The sequence below is a fragment of the Eucyclogobius newberryi genome, unplaced genomic scaffold (genome assembly GCF_026437365.1).
Source record: "Eucyclogobius newberryi isolate DKJ021-1_F unplaced genomic scaffold, fEucNew1.0.hap1 SCAF_20, whole genome shotgun sequence".
In the NCBI taxonomy this organism is placed as follows: Eukaryota; Metazoa; Chordata; class Actinopteri; order Gobiiformes; family Gobiidae; genus Eucyclogobius; species Eucyclogobius newberryi.
The window spans coordinates 19,617,608-19,628,380 of record NW_027315835.1 but is presented as its reverse complement, the minus strand read 5'-3'; positions in this window follow the sequence as shown (position 1 = coordinate 19,628,380).

The window sequence follows — 10,773 nt, the reverse complement described above, 5'->3', positions numbered from 1 at the left end:
GATGCAACTTATGCGGTGCGACTTATAGTCCGGGCTATACGGTACTTGATCACATTCATGTCCAGATATGTTGGTGTTGTATTTGTTAAAACAGGACCTTGATTTGTGTGAAAGGGCTGCTGTCTGTTTAGTGTTCAGTCCTAGGTCCTAATGACACAGGAACAAAGGCAAGGCAAGGCAAGTTTATTTGTAGAGCACATTTCATACACAAGGCAATTCAAAGTGCTTCACACGGCAGGAAAAAATGCATTCAAATCACAAAGAAATTACAGAAACAGAAATACAATAAAATTAACTAAATTAAAAATTATCAATCCAACTGATTTTCTAAACTAATAAAATCACAAACAAAAGAGAAGAGTGCAAAGAAAAAATTGTTTGTGGCACTAACATATCCAAGATGTACTTTGGTGCTAGGCCATGGAGAGACTTGTACACAAACAGAGCTGCTTTAAAGTCTATTCTCTGAGCCACAGGGAGCCAGTGCAGAGACCTGAGAACAGGACTAATGTGATCATACATCCTGGTTCTAGTCAGGACCCGAGCAGCAGCGTTCTGGATGTACTGCAGCTGTTTTACAGCTCGTTTGGAGAGGCCAGTGAGCAGGCCGTTACAGTAGTCTAATCTACTGGAGACAAACGCATGGATAAGTCTCTCTAAATCTGGTTTTGACACTATATGTTTGATTTTGGCAATGTTTTTTAGATGGTAAAAAGCTGCTGATGTTATTGATTTGACGTGGCTATTAAAGTTCAAGTCTGAGTCCATTATTACCCCCAGATTTCTAACTTGGTTTGTAGGTTTTAGAGCGAGACTCTGGAGGTGACCGCTAACACTTTCTCTTTGTTTCTGTGGGCCAAAAACGATTATTTCAGTCTTGTCTGAGTTCAGCTGGAGAAAGTTGTTTTGCATCCACAAACTGATCTGTTGGATGCAGTGACAGAGTGAATCTACTGGTCCATAGTCACCTGCCGATAGTGAAACATAGTGTCGTCTGCATAATTGTGATAGGACACATTTTCACTGCGTATCAACTGACCTAACGGCAGCATGTAGAGGTTGAACAGAAGGAGACCCAGGACTGACCCTTGGGGCACTCCACAGGTCAGGGTCATGTGGTCTGAGACACAGCTACCAATTTCAACAAAGTACTTCCTGTCTTCCAGATAGGACCTTAACCAGTTTAGGGCAGTGCCAGTGATGCCCACCCAGTCCTCTAGTCTCTGTAAGAAGATCCCATGATCGACAGTGTCAAAAGCAGCACTCAGATCTAACAGAATTAAGACTGAGGCTTTGCCCGTGTCAGTGTTCAGGCGGATGTCATTTGTCACATTGACAAGAGAAGTCTCAGTGCTGTGATGAGGTCTAAAAAACATCAAATGAGTTGTTTATTAAGAGGAAATCTGTGAGCTGTTGGTAAACAACCTTTTCAAGGACTTTGCCCCAAAATGGCAGATTAGAGATGGGCCGGTAATGACTCAGTACTGCGGCATCAAGACTGCTCTTCTTTAGGAGAGGCTTTATGACCGTAGTTTTCAAAGACATTGGGAATGTTCCAGATTGAAGCGACATGTAACTATGTGAGTGAATGGTGCTAACAAACTGTTCAGCACAGACTTTAGAAATCTGGTGGGTAACACATCAAGGCAGCATGTAGATGAACTCAGACTGGTGATGATCTCATGGACAGTTTTGTCAGTTACTGGTGCAAAGTGAGTTAGCTCTAAGTGTCTTGGTGGTTTTAGGGTAATTTTTTGCATTGTGGGATTTATAGCATTTTTAATGCCCTGAACTTTGTCATTAAAGAATAATGCAAACTCATTACACTTGGATGTGGAAATGAGTTCTAACGGCAGCTGAGCTGGAGGGTTTGTTAATCTGTTTACTGTGGCAAACAGGACACGCGAGTTGTTACTGCAGCTTCCAATTATTTCAGAAAAATATCTTTCCCTAGTTCTACATAAGATTAGGTTGTACATGTTCATATTTTCTTTGTAAATCTCTTTTTGAACCTGGAGCTTTGACTTGCGCCATTTCCGTTCGGCCCTGCGGCACTCCCTTTTCTGTGCCCTGACCGAATCATCATTTCTCCACGGCGCCTTCTGCTTATTTTTAACCATTTTAGCCTTTATAGGGGCGATGGTGTCCAGAACATTCAAAACACTAGATGTAACAGAGTTCAACAAATCATTTACATTAGAACATGAGACATTTTCAAAGTTTATCATTTCCATAAACAGTGCACCTGTGCCATCACTTATGTGTCTCCTCTGAACAACTGCAGGACCCACCGGAGGTTTGGGAGAAACAGACAGGTCAAAGAAGACACAGAAATGATCAGACAGAGCAACATCGATCACATTAACATTTGAAATATTTACCCCCTTTGTAATTATGAGATCTAGAGTGTGTCCTTTGCTGTGGGTGGGGCCTCTCACATGCTAAGTAAGACTGAAGGTTTCAAGGACAGCATCAAGCTCTTTAGCGTTTCTGTCACAAATATTATCAACATGCACATTGAAATCACCTGTAATGACCAAACCATCAAAGTCTGTGCATATGACTGAAAGCATCTCAGTAAAATCATCAATAAAACGTTGGTAGTGCTGGGGAGGCTTGTATAAAACAATGAAGAGAATGGATGGAGACTGTTTTAGCTCCATTTTAAAGGATACATACTCAAATGATGAAAACACCCCAAAAGACAACCTGCGGGTAATTATTTAATCTCTAAAGACAGCACAGACTCCATCCTCTTTTTTGTTTTCTCGTGTTTCAGATTCAAACTTAAAGTTGGGTGGAGCAGATTCTATCAGAACTACATTTCCTGTGTTTTTGTCAAGCCATGTTTCAGTTAAAAACATAAAATCAAGATTATAAGAAGAAATAAAATTATTAATTAAGAGAGATTTGTTACATAAGGATCTGACATTTAGCACAGCAAGTTTCAGACTAGTTTCAGTGGGACTGGGCTTTATCTTTTCACAGGGAATATGAATCATATTTCTCAGATTGGGCCTGGCTCGCATTTTGTTTTTCCATCTGTGTGATGATGTGACTACAGAAATAGCACTAGGGGGGGGCTCTTTTTACATAGGGCCCCGGGTTGGTTTGATTTTTAATGTGACAATAAGTCCCGGCAACGCTGAGACCCAGTGCATCCTAGCTATGGGAGATACCAGGTGAAAGGCGAGGTTGGATGGGTGGTGGGGCTTTTGTTGGTGTAGTCGGCTTGTGCAGGGAAGAGTTGATATGTATTGACATAGCCCTTGCTATATTGGGCGTGAGTGGAGCCATCTTAATGCCTGATTTGATCAGACTTTCAAAATGGCTGGGAAGGCCCATGGGTGAGAGTGGAGATTAGAAGGAGAATGATGAATCTTTAGTGGGAGTAGATGTTGCAGGGGGAACCCAGGGCTGGTGTGAAGGCAGGGGCGATGACAGGGATGTTGTTGGGCTTGTCACAGATGGGTCCAAGGCCTTTGAAGATTGTTCCTTTGCTGGAGGCGGTGGAGGTGAATGTGGAGCAGCTGGAGCTGAATCCTTTGCTGGTGGTGGTGGAGCAGCTGCTGATGAATCCTTTGGTGGAGGCTGAGGTTGTGGTGCTTTTGATGTTGAAACATTGGCTCGGTCTCTGGCTGATGGAGCAGGAATTCTTCTCTCATTCCTCTCTTCTCTAACTATCTGCTCAGGACCCTGTCCAGGCCCAGTCCAATGCCTCAGAGCGTGGAGCAGGTTCTCTGTCAGCACCCTCACTCCACCTCTGCATAGGTGGGGGCCATTTCTCTTAAACAGGTCCTCTCGTTTCCAGAATAGATAGAAGTTCTCAATGTAGTGTAGTCCTCTAGGGGTACACTCTTTGGACAGCCATGTGTTCAGCTGAAGAAGCCGGCTGAACTTGTTTATCCTCCTGTCGATGTTTGGAAGAGGTCCACTTTTTCAAAACTTCAGTCTGTTCCCGCCGCATGTCCACTGCACCCACGTGCACAATCAGCTGTTTAGCTCCTCCATGCTTAGCCATAATATTTGGAAGGAGTGACGTTATCTCAGAAACAGTGGCACTTGGAAAAGAATGTGTGTTTATCTTTTCATGCGTCACGTGACTTATTGCGCCGTCCCCAACTAAAACAATCTGCGTGACCTTGGCTCCTGGCACAGATCCTCCTCGCTGTATTTTGGCCACGTCATCTTTCCTTTTTTCATTTAATTCCATCTCTGAAAGTGGTAAAAATCTGTTGGTGAGCTGTATTTTAGGTGACTTCACGTTATCTTTGTATTGTTTAGGCTTTGCTCCAAGTTTGTTCCAAGAAACAGCCTGGTCTTTCTGGTTTTTAGACAGTTTTGGAAACGACACAGAGTCACTGCGGTTTAGGTTGAAAGTAGCAGTTTTTCTTGTAAAAAGTATGCTCTTCTTACCATCGGTTGACACATCGGTTGACTTTTTCAGATTCCAAAACAATTATCCGTGTTTTCAGCTCATTAATTTCTTGTTGATATTTCCGACAGCGTTCACAGTCTTTCTCCCTTCTTCTCCCGGACATGTCGCTGGCGTCAGATATGTCGTTAAAACTGGAAAAATGTTCTTAAAATCCTTGGTTTACTTGAAAAAGTCTAAAGCAAAAATGTTTGGAAGACAAAAACTGATTAAAAAGCAAAATAAATAAGGAAAGCAGCGATAGCAAGCGGAGCGAGCAAAAAAGCGTGTGCACTCTTCGGAAGCAAACAAAAGCAGCGCACAAAGGCGTCCTTCTCTTAAAGCGCAAATATGTAATGCATTTATTTTGTGACTAGGAACAAGCACCTCACATCTTCTTTTAATGGTGCTCTTTTTCACTTGAGATTCTGGCTTTGTGTGCTACTAATGTGATAACCTGCCTTCTCAGTCATCAGACCCTGACCCAGTGCGAGTTCCCCTATATCCTACAGTGGGGGTGTGGATAATTAATGCAGATGGACTGATTGCTCTTGAAACAGAGCGGTCCTAGATATTGATTGTCCTCGAGCAATGAAGCGTTCCGCACATCGCACCTTCTCCACTTCCTCCCATCTAAATCTCGCACATAGCGGCTAGCTAGTAGCCACTGTTGTCCATCTCCTTGTGTTTTTAGCCCTTGTAAACTATGCAGGGCCAAACAGCATACAGTTTGTCAGCTTTTGCGCATGAACTGGTTAGCTAACTCAGGCTGTTAAAATACGTTTCTTTACTACAAAAACAAAAATGGTTTGCCAACATTTTAAGGAATGCACATTTGTCTCTTCTTATAGAACTATAAACATACCATCTCGGCAGAACTCTGAAGCTAAGCAGAGATGGGCCTGGTTAGTACTTGAATGGGAGACCACCAGCAGGTGCCTCTGTAGTGCACATCGTCATTGTGTTCTTGGGCAAAACACTTCAACCACAAATCTGTCGTGTTTACAATATGGTATATCATGTATGTTCATTAACATGCACTGTCCTGACCAGCAACAAAAACAAAGCAGGAAGGATAGGTTTTTGAGCATATAGAAATGGCAAAAAGGACACAATTCTGGGATTACACAGTTTTTGACTACCAAAATCCTATATGCATCAGCTTGACACATATACTGTACTTTTCCACTATAGAAGAGCAGGGCGGGGCCCTCATTGATATGAGCAAAAGACGTCGCTAACAGAGTTAGATGGGATGTGCAGGGCATCGAGTAGTGACACTGAGGCACCCCAGTTAAAAAGGCAAGCATCTAGCCATTCAGTCTGCACAATCAGTGGGCTGGAGAACTCGATGGATGAAGCTGGGAATCCCTGGGTAGGGAACGTGAATCCAGCAGCCTTTAAGAGCAGTCCTCAAAGTAGTGTTCTAGGAAGTGTTCTGAACCTGGCGGCTGAAGGGGGGAACAAAGTCAGTCCAATGAATGGTGGTTTTGATTCATTCAGCTTTACTCAGTACTGCAGTACAATGATGGATTTCAAACATAGATCAATACAATATAGCAATGCATCTAATAAAAAGTTGGTATATATAATAAAAGAGAATAAAAAGTCGGTATATTTAATAAAAGAGAATACAAATAATTTACGCATGTTTGAAAAGGGAGTAGGAAGATCACACATTGCATTTCATGAGGTAGTTGTGTTTTCTTGACCCAATCATGCAACTAGAACAATTTAAGGCAGAGATATTCCCCAAGATAATTTAATCATAATAATATGAAAATGTTTCCCATGTGATATTACATTGATTATGAAAATAGATCCTTGTAATCTGTGAAGGTTATAGTTAAAACTGAATGAGTCTCTGGTCTCAATTTGATGAAAGTTCCTTGTTAAATGAATAACACTTCAACTTTAGGTGAACTGAAAAACTTGTTTATATGGTCAGGTGAGAAATGTCTGCCCTAAAGCTATGAGCAGTTACACTCAGTAGTTCAGGCCCAGTGACCCAATTCAGACCACAGCAAATGGATGACCTTTTCAACCAAGGCATTATTGGAAAAAACATCTCAAAAAAAAAAAAAACTACTTATTGCATTGTAATGGATAGGAGGCATAAAAAGTGTAGACTGTGTAGAGTGAAGGCATTATAATGGAAGCATACACTTACAGTCCAATATATTCCATCATGACAGACCCATTTACTTTGTGACACTGTTAAGACCCATTTTTAATTGTTAATGCCGCAAACGTAATATATAGAAAGTATTAGTAGAACCTCCTATTCGACAGAGGCTTTTACTTGTTCTCCAATTTTACACTCATTCATCTTTTCATCGTTTTATATTTTGTTTCTTTCGAACTGTCACCATGTTTACTACTTGTACCTTCTGTTTTTTTTTCTTTCTTAGTGTTCCAGTCAGTCCCAGTTTACATGCTGGTCAGAAAGATGAATAGCATGCAACAAAATCTAGTCTAGTCTAGCTATTCAACATGAGGCCTGGGGATCAAATCAGGCCCTCAAAGCAATTTAATCCGGCCCATAACCCATCGTCCAGGTATTTAAAACAATAACAAAACTTGTTTACTGGTTTAAGTTTGCACAAGTTTAAACCTGGTTTGGTCCTTGATCAATTCTGGTTTAAACTGGTTTTGTTTCTGGGCTAGTCCTGGCTCAGACTTGGTTGGTACTAGACTTTGTCTAGTCTAGTCCTTGTTTAATTCTAGTTCAGTACTGGATGGGCAATTTTGCAAAGCATTTTGTATCTTATTTTTCACAAAAAGCAGTTATTGATACAATGCTGGGGATATTTTGTGCGACCCAAAATGTTGTTGGCATGTTGAGTTCTTGGCCCACCGAAAAATCTGGCCCGCTGGAAAATTACGTTGAATAGCCCTTGTCTGGTCTAATATACATTTTAATGTATTAATTTATCTTTTGAATATTTCATGGCAAAATACTATGTAATTTATAGGACGATCTGGCTCTTACGATATAAGAATGTATCTACCCTCTGTATTAAATATGATTGACATTTAGAATGTGACGTAATCGGATACCGTGCGATTACATTTTTAGAAAAGATCGGACACGCACACAGATATGTAAGGTAAGAAATGAAACACAATCCAGAGAAAGTATCCCGTGATCCCGTGAAAGTATCCCACCTGTAACTTTTAGCGGCTTCACTGGATACATTTGGGAACTCAACCAAATATTCGCCTTTAATTGCCTTTGGAGGAATTCATGTCCCATATAGTGCAAGATGTTATGTCTGTGCACCAATAAACTTCGTAGTTTTTCAGCAATTAATTAATGTGTCTACAGAATGTGAACAGTTGACAAAAAGAGTTGTTTAGGGATAGACTAATCCTGGACCGACAACTACCATGGCCTTCATTGCCTCATCTTCCTGTCACAGTAATGTTCTCGGCCCTGCATAAACACAAACACTGTAGGACCAAAGCTGGAATGATGCAAGAGACATCTCTATTTGTGCTTGCAGGGCTGTTCTGCCATTAGAGTATAGACGGATTCACAAGTATGTAAAAACCATTACGGTCATCTTTAATCAGCATGCAAAAATTAATTCCTATGCATTGTAGAAATTTCTTTGCAAATTTGCCACACAATGACAATTTCAGACACTTTCACCTCAACACTGTTAAGGGCACTAGCCAATGCACTGTCAAGTGGAGTAAATTAGTGGGCTAGGAACCTCAACAGGCTGACTGACTAACCCTGCGCACGATTGGCTGTGGCGTTTGCAGAAACGTTTTTCTGCCTGCCTGCTTAAAGATGAACGGCTTTTACACACTTGTGAACCTGGCGCCTCTACTATCCCCTCATTGCAGAGCACAGGTTGAGATATCACTTACATCGTCCCAGCATTGGAGCCGCAGTGCCCCGTTTCCCCGCACTGGACCAAGTATGGTACCAGGACAGAAATACAGTCAACAGTCACCTGTTCACATTATGGAAGCACATTTATTGATTTGGCAAATGGCCACAGATACAAGGTGCACACACACTGCGGTGTATAAGAATTTGCCTTTAATTGATGCACAGATGCAACTGCAAAGCTGACTAAAGGCTCATAATGGGCTGGGTGGCCAAGTGTATCCGGGGAAGCCTCTGAAATTACATTTCCTGTAAAAAGGGCCCTGTATGCGTGCAATAGACAAGAGTCCAGGTAAGTCTCTGAGTGCAGACTTACCTCCTCTCCTGCAAGGAAAGGTGACTTGAGGCACGGTCACCAGCACTCTCTGCTTCCTATTGTGCTTTTGTCTTCTATGTACAGTAGTTCTAATCTAAGACACCTGTCGATCATTACGTTGTATTTTGGACATCTTATATTGCAATATTGACCCAAACGAGAAGTTTAGAAAAATAAGTCTGCTTATTTCGGTGTTGAAACCGCTGGGCTGATTTACCCTGGGCCTTTTACGTTACGTCACCTTTGAAGAGCTGCACTTCTAGTGTCAAATGGTTACGCCATGCAGCCAAATCCTACGTGTGTCACTGTTTAAGAAAATACAATTTCTGAACAAAGTAAGTAAATATCAGTGGGTGTGACACAGGGTGAAGACCTGGACTGACGGAGCAACGGTTGTCGCAGGAGAATAAAGATTACACAAATATGCATGAATCACTCTTAAATACAACTTTGAGTGGTTTAATGACAAGGGGAATCAATGATAAAAGTTCAAAGCTCCTTAAAGTTGATTTTGCATAACAGGTCTCAACATAGTGAACCAAAACAATGGCCCACAACTCACCAGGAAACTTAAGTCATTGATTCAGTCGCCTCTGTTGACTGGAAATTCTTTATTAAGATACTACACTACACTACATTTGACTCTTAAATACATATCAAAATCTTTTTACTATAGAAGTATATTTTCAAACAAGTACCGCAATATTTTTTACTTAAGATTATGTATTTTTTAGTTATTTTTTTGGACCTGTATCTGTACTTTTAATTAACACCCCCAATCAAAGTTCCCATGTTTTCATGCATTTAGAAAATCTTTGCCAAAATATCGGGTTTCCTGGTGTAGACATAAACATATGACTGGGATTTTGCTTTGTCACAGTTTCACTAATGTTAGCTTTGTTTTCTTCTTGGTTCATCGATTTTAATGGCCCTGCCTTTGTTAGAACATTGTGTGTTCAAATATAAAAGATATAGACAAACTAATCAAGAAATAAACATTCAAACAATCATTTAAACAAGTGCATCTATATCTACCAGGTAAGATCACTGGTCTAGAAGGATTTCTTTTCATAGCCAACATGCTGTTGCAACAGAAAAAAGACTGCGTTGTCCACTCTGGACCTGGAGTTTAAATAGACAATATTAGAGAATTTCTAGTAGATCAGTTGTTTATTTTGCAGTGCTGGAATTATTGCCAAAGGCATGATTTTTATAAAGAAAACACAAAGCATAAATAACTTATAAAAATGTCCTTTGCAACCTGTAGCCTACACTTTACTACAGAGTCTTAAACCCAACCTAATCAAAATAGTCTACCCTAATGTTTATGAATAGGCTGGATAAACGATTTTGAAATGGCTAAAGCCTTTATTTTCTTAAACCTAACTGTATAAATGTCTTCTCCTGTCTCGACGATTATAACGCGTAGGGTGTAGTAAGCACGTGCGCGCGCGCGCACACACACACACACACACACACACACACACACACACACACACACACACACACACACACACACACACACACACACACACACACGTCGGGGGTGCCTCCAGCAATCAGCGTGGGCTTCCCTCTCCCCTCCTCCTCGCTGCAGTGAAGGGTGAAGGGAGGAGGGAGGATGCAGGCGAGGCGTAGGGACAGAGATCCACTCTTCGCAGCTTTACCCTGGAAGCCCCAGCCCAGCTGCTTGCAACACTGCATGACTTAAATGGTATTCTGTCGTTTGCGGACAGGAGAACGAACTAGCACACACAATTTTGTTGCTGAGAAGGCGATGTAGTTCAAAGAGGGAATATCACGTAAGTTATATGATCAACTTATATAAGAGCAGAGTAACGGAGCTTCCAAAGAGGCACCGTGCAGGCGCTGGCTGCACATGAAGAAACGGACTCTACAAACTTCCTCGGACCCAGAAGTGGAGGGGAAACAGCGGTTACCGGCTTGTATCAGGCCGGTTTCATACGCGACTACAACGGACACCGGAGCAGAAGCAGCTGAACAATGTGCCTCCCCACCCCCTTCTCGTGCTGGCCGGCGCGCCATTTTCAAAATACCTTTAAGGAGAGAAAACACTTTGATTTTGCTGCTGAAGGCTTGTGTTACAGCCTAAAACTAGTATCTACAACGTGCTTCGAAAAT